Genomic DNA, 23342 nt, shown 5'->3' with positions numbered 1-23342 from the left:
ATAACTACGTGATCAAGGTTGGCTGACATCCCTACTGATGTCCAGTGGGTAGTGCTATTCCTCCACCAAAATTCCCCAGTCTGAACTGTGAGAAAAAAAAGATTCAGACAAACCCAGATTGAGGGACATTTGATAAAACACCCAACCAGTCTTCCTCAACACCATCAAGTTCACAAAAACCAAGGAAAGAATGAGAAACTGTCACAGGCCAGAGGAAACTAAGGAGACACCAGGACTACATACCATGTGGTGGAAAAAGCCTAAGTGTCCATGGACAGATGAACGGGTAAAGAAAATGTGGTATATTTACACAATGGAATATTATACAGCCACAAAAAAGGTGTAGATCCTGCCATTTTTGACCACATGGACGAACACTGAAGGCATTATGGTAAGTGAAGTAAGTCAGAGAAAGACAAATACTGTACAATCTCATCTATATGTGGAATCTAAACACACTGAACTCATAGAAACAGAGAGCAGACTAGTGGTCACCAGGGCTGGGGATTTGGGGAAGAAGGGAGATGTCAGTCAAAGGGCACAGCCATGCAGTTGTAAGATGAGTGAGTTCTGACGATCTAAGATGCCAGAGTTAACAATACTGTGTTGTATACTTGAAAGTTACTATAAGAGTAGAGTTTAATGTTCTTCCATGACAACAACAACAAAGTGGTAATCATGTGAGGTGATGGAAGTGGTAACTCACCTTACTGTGTATCACAATATACATCACAGTATATACGTGTATTGAGTCATTACATTGTACACCTTCAACTTATATAATTTTTGTATGTCAATTCTCTCCCAATAAACCTGGAAAAATAAAAATTGATGCAATGTGGCATCCTATGTGGGATCCTGGAACAGGGAAAGAACATTAGTGGAAAGAACGAGGGAAATCCAGATAAAGTCCGAAGTTCCATTTTAAAAACATAAACATAAAGTTGGATATGTGATATTTAAAAATTTCCAAGGTGCAGCAAGAGGACACACGGGAGCCACTAATCAGGACACAAAGATTTCAAAGCAGAAGAAAACTCTGGATAGAGTTTTTTCAGTGAAAAACCCAAGGTACCTGCCTCTAGAAGCAGGCAATTATTATTAAGGTTAACTGACTTATTTTATTGTTTTTGTTGTTGTTTATCATTTTTGTCTCTTCCTTGCTACACACACACACACACACACACACATACACACACACACACTAGAATGTAAGCTTCATGATAAAAGGGTCAAGTCTGTATTATTCACTTCCCTAGAAGTGAATTGTACCTAGAAAAATGCCTGGCATATATTAAAACAATGTCTGGCTCAAAAAATACATGGTGAGTGAAGGAATGAGTCACGGAATTGGAAATACCATGATGCAGTCAACCATTCTTGACAGACTTTCAGATGGTCTCCAGTTCAGACTGGTTTTGTTACTGATGCCTCCTGTTATACACAACGTATCTTTAGCTACTGAAGTATATCCTTACCTGCTAATCCCATTGGTCCTGTAGTAGGACTCCTCAAGGTGGAATTTCCGTCACCCCCCCAGCTTATACCCCCCCCATCTTTTTTTTTTTAACAAAAAAATGCCTTTCCTAAAAGGTTGTGATGATTTGCAATCACACCAGCAGTGTATAAAACTTCCTTATTTCTTTCCCTACTCTAGATAACATCAACGATTTTAATATTTTCCATTGGTCTCCTTTGCCTAATTTCCTATTGGGTTGTTTTTATTTTGAGCTTGTGCTGTTGTTTTAAATCCACTTGTAGTGACTGTGGGCATTAGGGATAGTAAGTCTTTGCCACGAGTTTCGAATATGTTCTCATTATTTATAGTTCACTCCGTCTTGTGCCCCAAGAGTTTTTATGAGAATATGGTCAGATCTGTCAGTTTTTTTCTTTTGAGGCTTCTGGGGTTCCCATCTTGCTGACATAAATTGACTTTCAATTCTAAGACTAACCTTCACATCTCAGAGAACTCACTGGGCAACTCCTGGAGGGCGTGAGTCTATAAATTCACCACCAGCCATTTCAGAATCCATCTTCCCAACGTGTCTGTTCATTTCTCTCTCCAGTTGGGACTTGGTGACCTTATCCTTTGGACACAGTTTGGTCACTCTTTGGTTAGCCAAGAGCGCCAACACCGTTTACCATGAAAATCTGAAAAAGTGGACCATCACCAGTGCTGCTGTTTGCGGAGAGAGAGATGGGGCCCCAAAAAAGGCTGAAAATGAACCAAAGACAGGGACCACACTGATGCACTTTTCTCTCAACTTGCAATATTTTTAAATTTCCAATTTATGGAAAAGTTGTAAGAATGATACAACAAAAGACCACACATCCATAATTTAGATTTGACTGTTAGCATTTTGTCCCTTCTTAAAAATCACTGTCTTCACACACAGATAAATAAATATCTATGCATAGATCTAATATTACGCTAAACCAATTGAGAGCAAGTTGCAGACACCTGAATCCTAAAAAGCTTGCCGTGTATTTCCTAAGAACAAGAACACCGTGCTGCAAAATTACAGTACAGTTATCACACTTTGGAAAATCACTATCAGTACAATAGTGTTACCTAATCTTCAGTCTATATGCAAATTTTCCCATTGTCTCTATAATGTCCTTTAAAGCTGGATTTATTTTTTTGGTCCAGGACCCAATCAAAGATCACATATCACATTTAATTGTCCTTTCCTTTTATTCTTCTTTCATCTAAAACTGTTTCCAAACATGTTTGTTTGTTTTTACGGCATTGATTTTTTTAAAGTCCAAGCCAGTTATTTGGCACGATGCCCCTCGACTTGGATTTGTTAGATTGTCTCCTCGTGGTTACATTTTTGGCAAGAACACTGCATAAGGACTGCTGCAACGTGGTTAGTGCTGTTGTCCCAGGAGGTGGATGATGATAAAATTTATTACCCAGGTAAGGTGGTGCCTGCATCTCTCTCCATTCAAAAGGGACATTTACTTTAAATTGAAAAGTGATCTGTAGGTAGGTAATTTGAGGCTTGTGCCACACCCTTCCCCACAATATTTCATCTACTGGTTCTTAGATTTGTTATGGATTCTTGCATGAACTGAGTATTCCATTGATGGTTCCAAAACAAGAGCTTCTAAGCCTACCATTCTTTCCACATTTATTAGTTGATATTCTTCAGCACGTTCTCATTCCCCTCTCTTGCCTTTTTTCTATCTTAATATCAGTATGGACTCATGGACTTGCCATTAATTCTATGTGTTATAATCCTCTACTATCATTACTAATTTAGTTGCTCATATCACCCCAGATTTGGCCAGTGGGAGCCCCTTCAGGCTAATTCCTGTTTCATTGTGACATGCCTCCTTTTTTTTTTAAGAACACTATATTCTCTGGTTAAAAAAAAAAAAAGTTTCAAGTATACTTTGTACTTTTCCTGCCCCAGCCCTAGAACCAGCCATTTCTCCAAGAAGCCCTGGTAACTTTTAGTGGAAAATGCTATTTAGAAACCAAGATGTGATTAGGGAGAGTGCTCATTGCTCCTGGGATGTCATGCTTCAGTAGAGCAAATGCACTTTTAACAACCCCGGCATGGGAAGTCAAAGCCAAAGGCATCAGGCAGCTGCAACAGCAGCAGAGGCTGAATTCAATGCTGGAATCAGGTACCATCCAAGTACAGGACGTACTTGTTTTGTTTTGTTTTGTTTTTTCAGATGACCAGCACCCACTCCTCATTCATCTAACAACAGCAGGAAAAAGGAATTACCTCGCCTTCCTGTGGACGGTCACAGAGGGACTGTAAACCAAGGTGTCCTAAACCCCTCCTCAAATCCAAGAGGTAGGTGCTAAATCTCCAAATCAGACAGGAGCCCCTGGACCCAGGAAGGAAGCTGAAGAAGGATACTGAGACAGTATGAGCATAAGGGGTTTGACCATATATCCAGAGGTGACAAAGTTACATGCCCTACAAGGTGAAATTCCCCCATTGCAAGGTCTGATGGTTTCTCATTTAGCGTGAGCCTGAAAGCTTCCCTGTCTTTGTAGAAAAGTTCTGGCACAACAGAGCGCGTGGTGAACTTCTTCCCCTAATATTGGGCCTTTTGTTCACCCTTCCCACTTCACAGAATGTAGTTGTTTTGACAAATGTCTAGATGGCTAGTGATACATTTTCATCTCCTTCCAAATCCACACAACCAACACCGCTGCTTGTAAATCAGCATATTTTTTTTTCCAGAGGAAAATCTTCTAAAACTTTGTTCATTTTGTGTCAATCCCTGCAGGGCTTCTTTATCTGCCTGCCTGCTTGCTTTGTGAGGAGTAAAAGAAAAGCCTGAAATCTTTTTTTTTTTTTCTTTTAATTGAGAGAAGCCTGAAGTCTTGATACTCATAACTTCAAAAATTATTACATTTATTTACCTTCCATTTTCCCTTTTTAAAATCCTTTTCCCCTTCCTCTTCCTTGTTATTCTTTAAAGAATAATCTTTGATATACGAGTGTTAACAAAGTGGTAGATTTGGGTGAAAGGAAGGGAGGGAGGGAGGGAGGAAAGTGAAGGAAGGATCAAAAGGAAGGAAGATTCTTATACTCCCCATGCTTCATAATGTAAAGACACAAGTCTTCTATCTTCTGGTGCATAGGGTTTTTTTGAGTCACCCAACCCTTGGACACTGAACTTGTTCATGTCAAAAGGATCTGGTCATCATGAGGTACCATTGCTCTGGGGTGGATGGGGAGAAGCAGAGATGCAAGGGTGCCAATCTGATGGGGGGGGCCCTCATCCCCTCTAAATGAACACCAGGCTTGACTTGCAAAATGAGCCCTGAGACTAAAAGGCATCACCGTGGTTATTTCAGGGTTGCAGGAGACACTAGCTGTCAGATCTTGAGGCTCCTCTCCCTGCTCTGCCCTCATGAATCTGATCTTACAGGACAAGATGGGAGGAGGCTCAGTGTTGGGTGATGAGTTCAGCTATCTGTGGAAAGTAGTGAAACAGCCGAGGGGAGGGGAGGTTCTGTAGACATTATCGTCCATTTTTCTGAGGTTTGGAGCACAGACAGCCTTCCAACGGGGGAGCGGGGTGCTTAGTTTGCTACTCACTGAAGATAACTTTTTAGCTCATCCAACATTTATTGAGAGTCAATGCCATTTGGGGAGGCATGCTCTCAGGGTTTTGCTCATAAAGGGGGAATGGCCACCCCTGCCCTGAGCAGTGTGATAGCTTCCATTCATGTTGTGCTATGTTGACACCAACGGTGCCCTGCAGATCCTTCAGAGTGCACTTCCGAGTCGGTCTTTGTGCAAACTTCATTTGTTCTTTTCCTACAGCTGGACCACTTACTGTTAACAGTGATTTCTGTATGATTTCTGTTGAGCTGAATGGGCCATGCAAGACGTTCAAAGATGGAGTTAAACTTGAAACAAGTAAATCCAAGTGGAGCCAAACATCAAAGGTACGCCAAGACAAGATACCATACTTCCCAGATACTTGATACTCAGAATGTGACTGTCACGCCAGCAGCCTGGGTGTGACCCGGGAGTTTGTGGGAAATGCACAATTTCCAGCCCTACCGCAGTCCTATGAATCAGAACCTGCATATTAACAACATCCCCAGTGACTTGTGTGCACGTAGAAGTTTGAGAAGCAGAAGCTTCGACCACAGAAGACCTCTCTCATATGAACGTATAAGAGACCTTGGCCAGCACATTAAGCAAGCCAAGTGACATCCAAGGGTCGACCAGGTGATCAGTGGGTAAAGTTGAACAGTGGTAGATAAAATGCAACCTGTTCTGTGTGCTGCCGTGGTTTCTGATGTTCTGGGAACAGGCACAGACTCAGACAGCTGAGAATGACTGCTTGCCCTGCACTTACATCATATCATCCTCTTTGACAGTCACCACAGAGCTGCCAGGTAATTTACAGGTGGAGAAACTGAGGCTCTCAGAAGGTGAAGTGGCTCGCCCAAAGCCACAGGACTCCAGTGGGGTCCAGCTGGGACTTGAACGCTGACTGCCTGGTTCCAGGAAGGTGGTCCTTCTACAGCTGCTTTGAACCAGTGTTGCTAAGGACCAGGCAGGTCATGTGATTGAAAGGAAATCAGTGTGACTTGGGCATGAAAAGAAACAGGATGTCTCCACTGGGGAGCTGGGGAAAGTAGGTAGGCTGACACCATGCTGAAAGCTTCAGATCCTGCGTGTCTGGCTCCGTGAAGACCCCGCCTTCGCATTCATATCCTTCCTGGGCACGCGGGGGTGAGATGATGTCAACAGTCCATCCCGCTGAGACCTAGAAACCATCCAGGACAACGTGCATCCCTCAAATCTAGGACAGGTGCCTTCTTTGGGCAATAATGATCTATTTTTCTCCTCAGCAGGGTGACCAAACTCTTCCCTTCATCTCCAAGTGAGGCTGAAAAAAAACAGACTTAGGGCTTCTTGCTGATATGAACTAACCTGAACAGAAAACCCCATTGTTCAGCCTTGTTTCCTCAGCCACCCGCCTAACCTGATTGTAGTCACTTAGAGAGAAGTTCCCCGCAGAGACACTGAAGAGCTCTGCTTCAAGTAATCAGCCAAGGCCTGGGCGCTCTGCAGACCCCAGGAGACGTTCTCGCAACTGTGCCAGGGTATGTTTCTCTCACTCCTCCTGACAGCGTCTATAAAACTCTGGGTCCTGATGGGTTTCAGTAAAAGGGACCTCATGGATTCTGAGGAACAGGGAAGCTGGGGAAAGGCTGGAAGTCTACGGGCACTGGGTAGGAAGATCACCACTGTGTGGACAGTGTATCTTAGCACTTGGCTTACCTGCCTCCGACAGCCACTATCTTCATGTAGGAGGCCAGGGTAGGAGAGAAAAAAGCGGAATTCCTGGAATAATGCTCCATTAAACTAATCCAATAGATCACTTGGTTCATTTCGAGCTATCTTCAGGATAATGAGAAATCAAAAGTCCCAAGAAAAATCTCAGCATCACTGACTAGCTCAGTTCAATGCATTCTGATGCAAAAAAAAAAAAGAAGAAGAAGAAGAAGAGTTAATAAACATAGCTTGGAAGTCCTCCTGGACCTGTACGATGAGGGTTGGCCAATGTTTTTCTCATACACGGAAATGGACAACTTCTCACCACTCCCTGCCTTCCATCCACCCCATGATCAGTGGTTTCTTATGCTTGTGTCTCAGAAAGCAATCGCATCGGCAAAGCAGGTACCACTCTAGGTATTTCAAGTAAGTGAATTGATTATTTAGAGATCAGTGGAAGATCAATTGAAAAAGGGAGTCTGAGAAGCAAAAAGAAGAAGGGATGATAACCAGAGATCAGAAGCTGCTGACACCCCTAGGCTGGCTCGATGGGCCTGCACCTGATGCTGCACCAGCAGAGATTCTGCTGCATCACTTCTGGATTTATCAAAGAGGGGCCGCCTCCACCAGGTTCTGCCTCCACCTGGGATACTGGTGCTGGAATCACTCCCCTTCTGCAGCTGTTACATCTACAGAAATCTCCCTCCACTCCTGCCTTTTGATCTCCATCCAGTGCACCTCAAGAAAAAGCCAGGAGGCAGAGAAGCCAAGGAAATACAGTTTGCATATTCCCAGCCCCAGCACTACAGAGCCCATTACAGAAGGGCAAGTGTTTACTACCAGCCCAGCAACCAAGCTGTCCCAGGTTGACAGTGCCACCTGGTGGTCAGCAATGGAAACAACATGACCCACCACCTTTCTTCTTTCTGTTCAGTAAACAGGGAAACTTCACTTAGCTTTGAGCTGTGAGTAAGATTCAGATCCACATATGCCTGCTCTAAGCCTCAGGCTGAAGGAGCAGCAGCTACCCGGGACATGCTTTTCCAGAGTGGATTGTAAGAGTGCAAGAAGGTGAGCCAAAGCACACAGCACATCCGAGGCATCTGTTTACATCATAGAGGCTGCTAACGTTCCATCGGCCACAACAGATCACAGGACCACAGCCAATGTTTCACGATTCTCTGGGCGGTCAGGCTGTGCCTCAGGTTAGACTATATACCATGGGGGCAGCCAAAGTTAAAGGCAGATGAGGGTCAGCCAAGGAAGAGACCATGTCACTAAAAGCAGAACTGCAGTGCACACCAGGTTCAAGTGGTCCAGCGTTTACTTGCAGCACGAGAGCAGAGGCAGCCCGGTGCAATGTGTCAGTCCACATGGCCAGAGGACCCACAGCTGATGCAACACATACCCCACGTCACACTGCAACACAAGGACTCCAACCCATCCTCCTGGGGTCTGGAACACAGAAAGCTGCAGCATGCTTGAGGGCCACTGGTGCATGAGCTTAAGCAGAACAAAGAAGTGCACACCAAGCCAGGAACAGGGAAAGACACTCCTTCCCAAGGCCATAAGCCCAGCACGGGCTGTGAGAGCGCTTTATCTCCCGGTGAGAGGACATTCCAGCCTCAAGCTCACTCGTATGTGGCCAAGCTGGGGGCAAAGGACTGCACACAGAGACTGCCTTTCCCAACGCCCAACACCCTGGGTGAGGAATCCACTCCACTCCACAGTGCAGTAGCGCTGGGAGGTCATCGGGCAGAAGAATTGTGATTAATAATCCAATTGACCACAGACGGCAGAAAACAAACTCTATCTCTTTCATCTCTCTCTTCCTACCAACGAGTACCAGGATCCGTGCAGACAGACAACAAGCAATGATTGCTGAAACTGATTATGAATGGCATGGAACAACGTGAGACGAAATATGTAACACAGTGGTCAAGAATTCGGGCTTTAGTCTCACAAGGATCTGAGCTAAAAGCAAAATGAAAGAGCCACTTTAAAAACAGTTTGGTAGTTTCTTTTTTTTTTTTTTTATAATAAAGATTGACATAGGGGAGGGGACAGCTAAGTGGTTAGAGTGTATGCTTAGCATGCATGAGGTCCTGGGTTCAATCCCCAGTACCTCCATATAAATAAATAAGTAAACCTAGTTACCAACCCCCCAAAATAAAATCAAATAAAAATTAAAAAAAAGAAGATTGACATAAACTTACCATTAAACCCAGCAATTCCACTCCTAGGAATCTACCCAAAAGAAACATACACGTCCACCCAAAGACTTGCACGTGAATGTTCAGAGCAGAATTATTCAAAACAGCCATGAAATGGAAATAATCCAAATGTCTATCAGATGGTAAACAGACGAACAAAATGTAGCATACCCATATGACGGAATGCTCGTCTGCAATAAAAATGAGTAAGCTACTGATACAGCACAGACATACCTCTGGGTAAATAAAAGAAGCCAAATGAAAAGACCACTTATTGTATGGTTCCACTTATATGAAATGTCCAGAAAGAGGTACATTTATAGAGACATACAGTAGATTGCTGGGATGCCTGGAGCTCCGGATGGAAAGGGAGATTGACTTCAAACGAGCACAAGGGATTTTGAGGGATGATGGGATATACTGATTGCACAACTTTTACAATTTACTAAAAATCATTGAAATATACATGCAAATGGGTGAAGTATGATAAAAATTAAAGAAGATCCGGGTTCAGATCCTGGCTGTACTTACTATCCTTGTGACCCAGAGTGAATTATATAGCGACATAACCTTATGAGCCTCAATTTCACCATCTGTAAAATGGGGACAAAAGAGAGGACTATTGAGGGATCAGTGAGATAACGCCTGTTGTGCCCCCAGCAAAGGGCCTGACACGTGTCTGAAGAGCTGTTGTGACTTCTCCAGCACCCTGTGCTCTGGGGGAAATCACGTCATTCCAAGTCCATCCCAAGACCAAGGTCCAGTCCCTGTTTGTATTTAAGTTGCTGGTTCCCAGATACCCTTGGGAATATGTCGATCACTGCCTTGTTCCAAAATCCCAGATACAAAAATTACTTAGAATATTTCTGGGCCAGAAATTAAAATATATCAACTTCACTCACATCACAGCTTCAGAAACGGAGGCTTTTCCAGAATGCTATACTCAGATAAAAGAGCCTCTGACCAGATACAGGCATTTCCTCTCCACTTTTTATTTTACATATTTTTAATGGAAAAAAAAAAAACCCTTGGCTTAGCAGGTCTGGGCTGTCTAGAGCTGACAGATTCTATAAGCAATTTGCAGGAAACATTCCAGCCTTTACAATGAACCTTGGGGGACAGAGCGGCCACTGAGAAGGGTGATTCACTTCGATGACAGCCTCCTGATGAGGGCTCGAACCGGCCGGAGGGTTGGTCAATTTACGACTTCACAAAAGACTCAATAAAAGTCATAAATAAAAGGGCACATGGGTGTGAGTGCACTGCATGGAGTTGGAAGGTCCCAGATGACAGAACACAAGGCTGGTGACTCTGATTTGATTTAAGGTTTATCACCGACGCAGTGAAAGGTACAGATCCCACATGCCAGTGGTGCTCACAGTCCAGTGCAGACAGACTGCATCCAAGGACTAGGGGAGCCATTTCTTAGATTCCTCGGCTGTGAATCTGTGGGCAGTGGGGACGAGGAAAGGCTGCCTTCCCTAATATAAAGATCTTGGTGCCTCCAAGTTTGATCCTAGATAAGGACTCTTCTGGGAGTAACTGGATGTCTCCTCTTCCAAACTGCCCAACTTTCTACCATTCAATCTGCTCTTAGAGCTAAAGGCTTTGTCTCCTGATACAACACAAAACCACCTCAGAACAGGCCACATGCACTCGCATTCAATCATCTAATAACCCTTCTTCCTATGATTACAAATATTCATAAAATTGATTCTGTGCTCACTCCCCCTCTGGAAACAATACAAACTTCAAGATGTGGCTGTGACGGCGAGGGTTAAATGAGCTGGAGTTAAAAATAAATAAATGACCCTCAGCACGTGCCTGGCAGAGTCATCCGCCATAAACTGTAGCTATATAATTTCTCACAGTCTAAATCCTTTCCCATGAGAGGATTTAAAGCTCACACGGTGGTGTTATAATAATAAAATTAATAGTAATAATTACCACTATTAATCACAGCTCTTAGCCTGTTTTGTGCACAAAGTGTTCTAGAAGCTCTGGTCCTTTCTCTCACTTGGCGAAGGTAGGATTTGCATTATACATATTTCTGTAGATTTTATATATAGCATGATACATATAGTCTGATAACACATGGTAAGAGGACCGGTGTGATATGCCAAAGGGTGGTCAGGAAAGTCTTCCCTGATAAGGTGGCATTTGAGCAGAATCTTGAGTGAAGTGAGGGAGAGGACCACGTGGCTACATGGAGGAAGGGCATCCCAGGTACCGGGAACAGCAAGTGCAAAGGCTCTCAGGTGGGATCAAAGCACAGAAATTTTCCTGAGACGTTTCCATTCTGAACTATCTCGCCTGGAGTGACAGAGATCTCCGATTTGGGCATAAGTGCATTGATTATGTTTCAGAGTTAAACCCTCTTCCTGGAGGAAAAAAAAAGAAAAAGAGGAAATCATTAAAACTGAGCCTGAAAAAGAAAAGACTAGCACGCAGGCAACGAAGTTGGTGTCAAAGCCGTCGGAGATGGAAATTACGTAAACAGCAGCCTAGACTCCTCAAATGTAGATTTCTCCCATCCAAGTTCTTCACAATTTCCAGACGCTTTATGCTGTACACCAGAAATTGGCACAACATTGTAAACTGACTATACTTCAATATATATATATTCAAAAAAAAAAAAACAAACCTCCAGACGCTTGAAGGAAAACACCCATAGGTAAACTGCTATATATTTTTCCCTCATTGCCTGTGCAAACCCATCCTTCTAAGCTACATGTTTCCTTATCTTCTTTCTCCATTCTCCATCACACCGGTTGCCCTCAGCCCATGTTTGTCCATTTTTCAGCTCTCAAAATTGCACACAGAGTTTCCCATTGCCTTTGGTCTGTCAAGACTCATACATAGTCTGACATACTGGCTAGAACGGAAAGGGAGATGGGAGGCTGAGAAGGCAGAAGGGAGCAAGAGCCTGAGTCTTGCCCAGAGAGGCCAGGAATATGAGCATTCGCTCAGGTGGGTCAATAGGGTGCGGGTTGCATGAATCTTAAGGGCAGTACAATGCCTCATTCTAGGAGAACACAGTGTCCAATAGTTCTCCCCCACATATGTGAATGGAAAGCTGCTCGCTCTTAGGGCAAAAGGAGATTAAGGGCCAACACTTACTGAGCACCTACTACGTACCTGGCACACATCTCCCTAATCCCTACAGCATCCCTGAGAGAGGGGCAGCTCATCTCATTTCATAGGTTAGAATAATAGGATACTGTGAACTCCATCAGAGCAGGGAGTTTGCTCGTGTGCCCACACCATCAGCAGAATGCCTAGCACCTCGGAGGTGCTCAGTAAACATTTGGTGAATGAGTGAATAAGGAAACTAAGTCTCACAGAAATACAGCACATAGGAGTAGTGAAGAACAAGACATTGGAGGTGAAGAGACTTGAGTGAGAGCCCAGCTCTACTATTTACCGGCCGTGTAATCGCTAATCTTTGCCTACAAAATGGATCTAACAGTGGAACCCACCTCCTGGATCTGAGGGAGGATTGGAGGAGAAGTTCTTACAAAAGTACTTGTAATCAAGCCCTCGATAAATGGTAGTTATTTCTATTATGGAATCATGATGGTCAAGCCTACACTTGAATCAATGTTTGATGATGATGAAGATGAAAGAAGAGGAGGAGGAGAGAGATCAGGATGGTCTCAGGAGCATCAGTTGGAAAAAAGATCCTGGTTTGAAACTATGTGGAAGATTGTTTGGGTAGATGAAAACTTCCCAGTATATTCTTACTGAATTGGCGCAGTCTCCGTAAGAGCCACTATCTGTCTTGAACATTCTAAGGACTCAGAATTTAAGCTTCGACTTTCCCTAGTCCAGACAAGTGGAGTTAGATGTGACTTTTTTTCCTTCCACTGTCCAATTTGGGAATGACTTTTCAAGTTTGACATTTAGTCCCTTTTAGGACATTTCCCACAGAGCTTATTCAAAAGGCCTGGATTGAATGTTTCTCAAATATAGTGGTTCTCAAAGTGTGCTTCCAGGACCAGCAGCATCAGTGACACCTAGGAACTTGTTAGAAATGTGAATTCTTCACCCACCCTAGATCTCCTGAACAGGAAACTCTGGGCGTGGGGCCCAGCGATCAGAGTTTTAACAGCTCCTCCAGGCGACTGCTGCATGGGTAAGTTTTGAGAATTGCTGCTCTAATGAAAGCCGAAGAGGGCGGCCACAAACTGTCCTCTCCAGTTAGCCCCTGAGAAGCTTCTGGTGTTCAAGTGAGAAGAATGGGGCAGAAGTAAGACTCCCTGGAGACTGGGCATCTTCTCCAGCAAATGGCAAAGGAGTTTTAACATGAGGAACCATAAAACTGTGTTGCTCAGTCAACCAAAAAACACTGAGTGTCTACTATGTTCCAGGTGCTGTGCTAAGTTCCAGGGGTATCAGGGCAAACACAACATGTGATTCCAGGTCTCCAGGGATGAACACTGGGTGTGAAAGACCTGCATTTCACATGCATCAAACTGGTAAGGATGGAAAGTCTGACAAAACCAAATGTTGGAGAAACAGGAAGTCTCATGTACTGCTGGTAAGAGTGGAAATGGTACAGCTGCTCTGGGGAGCAACTGGGGGAAATCTAGTAAAGCTGAAGACGTAGAGCTCCTAGTAATTTCATTCCTAGGTTTATATCCTAAGCCTGGAGAAGCTCCATCGGTTTTCACAAAGAGAAGTGCACAGGAATATTTACTGCAGCGCTGTCCACAAAGCAGGAATACAGGAACAACCTAAATGTCCACTTACAGGAGAATGGATAAACAAATCGTGATAGAGTTGTACAGTGGAACGCCATCAGTAACAAACTAACACGAAAGAAGTGGAAAATGAATGAAACACAACTTTGATCAATTGAAAAATCATCATAATTAACCAAAAAAGCAAGTCTAGGAATGATATGGATGGTGGGATTCTATTTAAAGTTTTAAAATACGCAACATAATACTATATGTTAATAACAGGTGGTACATATGCAGCGGAAGTATTAAAATATGCGTGGAATAAAAATACAACTGGAGGGTGGAGGTCACCACTGGGAAAGGAGGGAGAGGGGAAGGGACACAAGCTTTAGGTGGGTCCACAGTGGAATCAGATTGCATCTGTGATGTTACATTTCTCAGACTGAGTGATGGGTAAACGTTTGTTCACTCTACTCGTCTTTAAAGTTTTTTGTGTACCTGAAACATTTCATAATAAAACTTACAAAAGCCATTGCAAGTAATTAATTAATAATGATCAATATGTCCAGTACTGCAAAGAAGGACTATAGGTTGTCATAAGTGGAGACATAACAAATTCCTCTATTTCAACCCTCCTCTTAACTTGCCACAAAAGTCTTACTTTCAGCTCCAGCCAGTCATGAGTGATATGTCACTTTAGCTTATCTATATTATTTAATTTTTCTACCAAGAAAATAGACCACTTGGATTTCAAGGTATCTAGCTGACAGTTTTGAACAAAGCAGTCAAAATCAGTGTACAAATGTTTGCATAGGCTATTCCAATGTTCTATATGTCTAATATATGCTTGTAAGTATAGACACATAAGGGAGGGAGTGGAGAATTCTAGAAAGCTCTACATAAAGAAGTCAGAAGTCATTATTTCTGGGAGGTAGTAGTATTGGAAATTGGTGGGAGTATTTGCTTCTTATAGTGTTTCATCCCTTTCTCTTCTTTCTTCTAGAACAGAATCCATCCTTCCTCCGGGAAACCTATTTCTTGTATGTCAAGTGAGATTTGCATTGGCTCCACCTCCCTGGGCCATTGACTCACTAAACTGACCAATCAGAGCACTTTATTTGTAGCCACAGGGAATGGCTCAAGAATGTACATGTGATATACTTCCAACCAATCAAGTCCCTCCCTGAGACTCTTCTGAGAAAAGACATTTCCCTTCTAGTAGATTGTTCAATTGATAGGGATTAACCTGGGGATAATAGTGTCCACCCTTTCCCCCATCTGGAGTAGGCCTATTAGAGAAATGAATAGAGAGAGAGCAAGAGTATCCCTTTTTGAGTATTTTGAGCCTCGGACACAGCCATGCCTGATTTATCCCTGGAACATCCTTGTTATCTGAGCCAATGTATTGTTTTGAATCACCTAAATCAGTCTGAGATTGATTCCTGACACTTAGACTGAACAAGTTCTGACTTTTATACTTTTATTTTGTTCCCCTCTGTTTTCTACATTTGTCCACAATGAGGATGTATCACATGTAAAACATGTTTCAGATGCAAAAATTAAAAAAGGAAGGAAGGAAGGAAACAGCAGATCAGCATTTGTCTGCAGAGGGCTGGCTGGTGGACACACCTGCCTAATTTGGGGGAGGCCATGGTTTGCCTCTGGCTCTGTGAGTCTATTGGCCCCTTTGAGGTCTCCAGGCCTGACTCACTGCTTTCAGACTAAAGACTTGACACCCCCAAATCAAGAGAACTGCCAAATCCACCTTTTCCAGCACCCCCACTGGTCCCTGCTTTAAAGTGATAATTAGCATAAAGTTGGGTATCTTTTCCCTCTGGGAGAAAATTCTTTAATGGCGTGAAGTGGAGCAGAGTGTGGGTGGATTTAACAAGGAGGTAAGGAAGCTTATGTAAGTGGCATTATTATATATGATTATATCACTGGGGTAAGAGAGACTCATTCCTACTTGGGTGTTATACCGATCATTAAGTTTTAGGCTTACATGAAATAAAGTGATGAAGAAAAAGCCATGCTCTCTCTCCTTCACCCAACCCCAAATAACATCAGTACTTATTCAGCCTTACCCTGTTCCCAGCACCATTCTAAGCTCCTTCCGTGCATTAAATCCTCATAGCAATCCCTTGAGGGAGTATTATTATTATACCCATTTTACAGATGAGAAGACTGAGTTACAGAAAGATCACAGAATTTGCCCAAGATCCCATAGCTGGAAAGTGGGCAAGCCAAATTTCCAGTACACACTGTTCAGCTCCCTCCATCCACATGCTAAACCTCTTGGGCAAGCCAACACCAATGCCGTGTATAAAACCAAAAAGTAACAAGTCAGATCTCTGTTTGGTTGAACACATCATAAATTAGGCAGTGAGGGGGGAAAAAATCAATTCAGCTATTTTTGTTTTCTTATATTTTAATTAAATTGACCTCCCAGCTTGTGCAAAGCCACCAAATCAGGAATTACTCTAAACAAAAACCTCTGCGTATAAGGCAGAGGTTTCAAAGTGGAGAGCCATCGACCAAATTCGGCCCACAGGTATGTTTGGCTTTGGCTGAATCAGGTTGTTTTTCAAACTGTTTTACATGGAGTATGTGCTCTCTAGTTTACCATAGTCCCCACCACTCCCTAATGCCTTCCATCTGGCCCACTCATTTACAGGGAATCTAAATTAGCAGCCTCTGATGTAAGGAATGCTTGGTAGCAGAAGGAAATGGAAAAGGAAACTCTTTTTTTGTTGACTTCAAAAGAGTATTTGGGTAATAATAATAGTTTAAATGTGTTAAGGGCTTACTCTATGCCAGATCTTGTACAAAGTGCTTTGTCTCATCTGATCATAGCAACAGTCCTGTGAGAGGTTAAGTGGTGTGGTGACCGTGAGAATGCACTTACTGGATTTGAGATCCATTGCACCCAAGAATGATGAGTGCAACAGGGACACTAAAGCAGGCCTGCTGCTAGAAAACACAGGCTCCTCTGACAGCCTACGTGGATGCCCCAGCCTTCCTCAGGCGGCACAGTGCGGACACTCCCAGGCAACCTTCTCTCTCTCCTCTCCTTCACTGGAGGTTGGACTTGCATAGCAGTCTGATTTCTATCACACAAGCACCTCCCCTAATAAAGTCCTTGCACATTGCTTCTCAGAACACTGCTTCCTGGAGCTGACACTGAGGCTTTCCCAAGGTCACAACTAACAAGTGACAGCCAGGATTTCAGCCGGGCCACCAGACCCCACAAGCCAGAGCTCTGAACCACTACCTCAGCCACCCCCACTTTTTTTTTTTCCTGCTATAGGCTCTTCTTTTCTCAAAACTCTTTCTGGTCCAGAATAACCAGAAATCACCATCTGGACCTAAGAGTGAGCCAGAGGCAAGAGGGAGTTTCAGACCCCAAAGCCAGGCATGATGCACACACCGGGATTCCTCACAGTTGCCATGGTGACCAGGAAAGTGTGTTGGCTACCCAGAGCCCAAGGAAGGAAGCACAGGCGACTGACGAGGGGACATAAGTCTATGATGCGCCTTTCCCAAAGCACTGAGGGCCAGCCAGCCCCCTCCCTCAGGGCAGCAGGGAAGCACAGGCCATACAACACGAGAGGGAGCACTGAACTGAGAGTCTGGGGGTGTCCCCAGCCTACCTCCAAGATGCATCAGCAAACAGGATGAGTAACAAGGGCTCTGTAGCCCATGAAGTGTATCATGTCTACCATCATCACATTTGATCCTTAGGTACAGTCATTATACATATAAGGACTTTTACCCATTAAAACATTTGCATGCTTAATCTCACCCTTGTGAACTGAGGTGAAATTCACCTTACTCATCATCACTAAATAAATCCCTGCAGCGACTCCCCCCAGCACAGGCTATGGAGAGCCGCTGCTGTGAGAAGCAGCTCCCTTTTACACCAATTCGGTGGCAGTGTCCTCACGACTTCTGTTGTGGGGTCGTATTTAACACTCTCCTTTGACTTCTCTGGCCAGAGTACATCTCTCTTTACCAGCATCACACGTGCTCTCCTTGCTGCTCAAGCATCAGCAGCTTGGAAGAGCGACTGCCTATCCTCTTCAGTGTCCCCCAGGACCCTCCAGTGTCCCCCAGGACCCTCCAGATTACTGCATGTCTGCCTCGGAGTCAGACCATCCTGATATACACTCCACATTCGGTGAAAGTCCATCCACCCACACTCCTGTGATTTGGTGTCACTTTATCTTAAGACTTCTTGTATGTTACAAGAGAAATTATTATGTGCCTTCTTGAACCAATAGAGATATTTAGGCCCAAAAAGCTTACACCACTTGACCAAAGAGATCTCCTAACCATCCACCCAGAGTCTTTCCCTCCAGTCCTTCCTCACAGACACCAAAAGAAATACTCTAATGCCCAAATCCTATCTTCTGTTTAAAATCCTCTGATGCTGCCCTATAACTTACCCCAGACCCTGATCTTCATTTTACCCAACTGGACATACAAGACAGGTCACATTCACATAAGCAGGACCATCTTTGGACACATGGTGGGGAGAGAGGGGTGTCATTCCCAGCATGCCAATCCTGTCTCTTTCTCTCCCACTCAAAGCAGCACATTCATAGGCAAGTACAAGAGAGGGACACTATTACTGTCGGGAAGCTTCTTTCCAGGAACCATCACCACTTGTAAAATGCTTCCCAACGGAATGCTGTGAACCAAGGTTGAGACTTTAACCTAGAAACTAGTAGGTGCTCAGTAAACGTAGGTTGAATAAATAAAGGCATGATCAGTAGGCAAAGGGAACTGATGAAGTGTAGTGGGCTACTGGAGACACTGGGCACTGCCTGGGTTTATGAAGGGCCCAATGATGTCAGATGCCGAGCTTCAGAACCAAAAGAGAATCCAGATTTAGGCCAGCATTTCCCAAACTGCAGTCACTCAAGAACCGCCATCTCTAGTTGTGTGTGTGTGTATATAATATTGTTTCTCCTATACTATTATTTGCTTCATCAATTTATAATAAAGCAACTCTCACCTCTAAAAAATTAAATACACTTATTGAAAATGGAAGCTTTGTAACATTCCTGTAAATGGAAAGCCAGTATCATTTGTCATAAGTTGCCAGCAATCATAAAAAATAAACACAATGAAGATCTCCCCCCAAAATTCAATTTTAACTAGTATTCTCTGCTGAAAGCTCTATGCTATGAGGCCTGCTCTCTCTTTATTAAAATAAAAGGGGGCAGGCAGAAAAATGTCAGAGCCATACAGGTATCAAATTGAGATATTCACCTTGGTGTAACCAGGTTAAAAGAGAACCTAAACAGGACTGATAGTTCAAAACACACCCCAGACACAACTCCTTCTTAACTTCAGCATGGATGCCACCTTAGTGTAAGTCACCATCATCTCTCTTCTAGCACTTTGCTACTCAAAGTCACCTGGAACCAGCTGCCTCACGTCACCTAGGCGCTTGTGTTTAGCAAGCCCTGCAGGAGATTCTGATGCAGACCTGAGTTGAGAACCACTGCCCTCAATGACAACAGCCTCTTCTGAGGTCTACCAGATGCCATTTTCCTCCCAACATATACCCACCAACATTTCTTTCTCCTCACAGCAGCCAAAGTGACATGTCTAAATTCATAAGTCATACTGCTTCATTTCCCTGTTTAAACCTCCAAAGACTTCCACTGGATTTAGAATAAAATCAAATGTCTTCCTTTTCCTGCAAGGGTCAGAGGCTAGCCCCATCTTCCCCTTTGAAACCTAACTCCTGCTTCCCCGTGCTCTGCTTCATACACCCTGGCCTTCTCCAAGTCCTTCCAAGGTCCCCAAGAATGCTTCTGCCTCAGGGCCTTTGCACATCCTATTCTCTCTGCCTGGAAAGCTACTCTGCCAACAGGCCCAGAGCTCACCCCCTCGCTTCATTCGGTTCCTACTTGAATGCCCCCTCCTTAGAGAGGCCCTGACCACCCACGAAAAGGCTGCCCTTCTTAGGGTGACCAACTCGTCCCAGTTTGCCCAGTTTTAAAACTGGAAATCCCCAGAAGGGAAAGCGGGTGGAAAGTGTTAATAAATTGGGGGTTTGAGATTTGCAAATGCTAAAATACTGTATATACAATAGATAAACAGCAAGTTTCTACTGTACAGCACAGGGAACTATATTCAGTATCTTGTAGTAACCTATAATGAAAAAGAATATGAAAATGAATATACAGATGTATATGTATGACTGGAGCATTGTGTTATACACCAGAAGCTGACACAACATTGTAAACTGACTATATTTCAAAAAGAAAAAAAAAATTTTTTTTTTAACCAAAAACCCCCTGTGCTGGGAACCCTCTTCAGTCCCCAGTAAAACGGAACAGTTGTTCATCCTACAGTCCCCACCCCTCCCTCCCACAGAACCCTGCTTTATTCTTCTTATCATATCTCATGTTCATATTTTTGCTTTTTTGTTTTCTTTTTCCTTCACTAGACTATGAGTCCCATGAGAGCAGGCAGTTTGGGTATTTTGTTCACGACTGTATACCTGACACAAGGAACAGCAACTCGGCACACAACTGGCATTTAACAAATATTACTTGACAAAAATATCAAAGGAATGACCCTCGTGGCTTATTTAATCTATTGCTTACAGTTCAGTTGCCTCTCCTGTTTGGCTGCAATGAGCAAAGCTTTCTCCAGATTTAGAATGACATCCCTGGGCTAGGTTACCAGAAGTGGATTTATTGAGCTGAGGAGAATACCATGTTTAAGCTTTGGATACCCAGCGCCAAATTGTTTTCCAAAAGGGTCAGACCCCCTTCTACCAATTCCCATTGCATCCTAGGTTCCCATGTCGACCTCACTCCACCCTGGCCAGAGCCAGCATTATCATTGTTAAAATCCTTCCTGGGTGGAAGTGTAGCTGTTGTTTTAATTTGCATGTCTTTGATTACGAGATATAAGCTGATCATTTCCCCGTGTGCTTCGCTAATTGCATTTCATCTTTTTTGAGTTGTCTGTTCATACCCCTTTGCTTGTTTTTCTACCCAGTTGCAAGACTCAGATTATTGATTTGTTTGAGTTCTTTGAAAAAGAAAGATATTAGCCCTTTCCCCTCATACATGAAAGGCTTGATTCTTTGCATTTTCTGACGCCTGCAGTCAGTTCTGGCCCTTTTATATTTCCTTATTCCCTATTTTTGCATCTCTCTTTTCACTTAAGCTTAGATTTTTTTTCATAATTATTGACTAGATATTTAGTAAAAGCCTCTAAAAGCTTCCCATCTCTCAGAGTATAAGATGCATTTTTTAAAAATCACCTACAAGGCACTCCGTGATCTGTGTCCACACCCCCATGTTACCTCTCTGACCTCAGGTCCTACCCCTCTGCCCCTGGGTCTCTCTGCTCGACTTTCTGGCTCCTCTGCTGACCTTCAAACATACCAGCCTACCCCTACCTCAGGACCTTTACACGTGCTTCTCCCGCTGCCTGGAAGGCTCTGTCCCCAGATCCCTACCTGACTCCCTCCCTCACTCCCTTCAAGTCTTTACTCGAATGTCATCTCAGTGAGTCCCTCCTTGATCACCTTATCTAGAATTTCAGTCCCTGTGGCAGACAGAATGTCCTCCTGCAAACATGTTCACATCCCAATCCCTGGGACCTGTCAATATGTGACCTTATCTGGCAAAAGGGAGGTCACAGATGATGCCGATGTTTTTAAGTCACGGATTTTGAGATGAGGAGATGATCTGGGTGGGCCCAATCGAATCACATGGGTCCTTATAAGAGGGAGGCGGCAGCGTCAGAGTCAGAGGAGATGTGACAACCCAGCAGAGGCTGGAGTGATGCAGAGCCAAGAACCGAGGAACTCGGCAGCCTTTAGAAGCTGGACAACACGATAAGGAAATGGATCTGCCCCTAGAACCTCCAGAAGGAGTGCAGCCTGGCAGACTGGCCTAGACTTCTGACCTCCAGAATGGTAAGACAATAAACATGGATTGTTTTCAGCCACTCCACATATAGTCTGTTACAACAGCCATCAGAAACAAATACAGCCCCAGTACCTCCCCTCCACCGCCTGATCGGTTTCTTCTTGTCATTCATCACTGTCCAAATTCCTGTAATTTTGTATGTCTTTTTTTTTTTTTTTTAATTCTTGCCTCCCCTAACAGAAGATAAACTCCGTGAGGACAGGAGTTGTCTCTTTGGCCCACTGTCACACCCCCGGTACCTGGAACGGTGCCTGGCATGCATCGGGAATTCTGTAAGCCTTTGTTGAATGAATGGACACAGGAATGAGAATGAAGGGGGCTTTTGTTCGCCTGTCAAATAGAAACCCTCGGTCAGCTGAGGTTGCTGGAAGGTCATTTCATCCGAAGGGCCGCTCTGGGTAGAACAGGGTCTTGGAGAAGAAACCAGGCACTGGAAGATGATGAGTCTGACATTCTAGAGAACTCCTGGGGTCGCTCCATCCACCACCCTCCAAACAGGACACACATGTGCAATCAGTGGAGGACACGATGTCGTGGTCAAGCCTGCGCCCGAGACTCAGACTTCCCGGGTTCATACCCTAGCTCAGTGCTGTGTCCGACAGAATTACATTGCAAGCCTGTTACATTGTTTTAAATTTCCTAGCAGCCACATTTTAAAAGGTTTGTTAAAAGGTGAAATTTTAATATGTTGTATTTGGCTTAATGTATTCGGGACATTATAATTTCAACATGTAATCCATTTTTAAAAATTATTGGTGAGATATTTGTTTTCTTCCTCCTTCTTTTTTCTGTATACTAAGTCTTTAAACGCCCATGCATCTTTTATGGTACTTTCAATGTGGACATTAGATTTTCAGCAGTTAAAGTGAAACAGAATCCCACTAAAACCATCAAGCTGTTTTCTCAGAAAAATACTTCACATGGCTTCAGTTTTTAAATTAAATGTAAATGAGTTAAAGTTAAATAAAATTTAGAATTCACTCCCTTCTCGGCACTGGGTAAGTTTCCAGGACTCAGTAGCCACATGCGGCCAGTGGCCCTCCCGTCTTGGGCAGCACAGCCCCATGGTGCAAACTCTCCTGGGCAATGTGACCTTTTGCATGTTATTTAAGCTCTCTGAACCTCCTTCCATCATGTACAGAACAGGCGTGATAATAGTAGCTATTTTTGTGGGTTAAATGAAGTCATGAGTGGAAAGTAACTGGTCCACAGTAAACACTTTATAAATTGTAGCTATTGTTACCCTGGGGCAATTTCTTGTCTTTCCAAGGAGGAGCCCATGGTTAGAAAGGAGACTGGACTGACATTTATGGACCACCTATTGTGTGCCAGCCCAGAGCTGCAGGTGTTCTGTCTCCAACTGCCCAGCAAACCTTCCCGGTGGGAGTTGTCACCTCCACCTGGCCCGCCCCCCTGAACTCCCAGGCAGCTGGAAGGAGCCCATCTCCCTGCTGGCAGTGGGAGGATGGCTGTCCAACAGAAACCACCCTGGGAAATACAGCCGTGCTTTTCAGTTATCTTCAAAGACTGGTACTTTCTGCCTGGGCGGCTGTCTGCTGGCCTTCCTGCTCTTTTTCCCTCTGCGCCTCCCACCCTCCCATCTTCCTCTCTCCCTCTCCCCCTCCTCCTCCTCCTCTCCCACACCCTCTCCTGCCCTCCCTCCCCCTTTGCTAGGAGATCCTGAAGCTGCTTCTCCAGCCTGTTTATAGA

This window comes from Camelus bactrianus, chromosome 18 (assembly GCF_048773025.1).
Source record: "Camelus bactrianus isolate YW-2024 breed Bactrian camel chromosome 18, ASM4877302v1, whole genome shotgun sequence".
NCBI lineage: Eukaryota > Metazoa > Chordata > Mammalia > Artiodactyla > Camelidae > Camelus > Camelus bactrianus.
The sequence above is the reverse complement of the archived record's forward strand: the minus strand, read 5'-3'. Positions refer to the sequence as shown.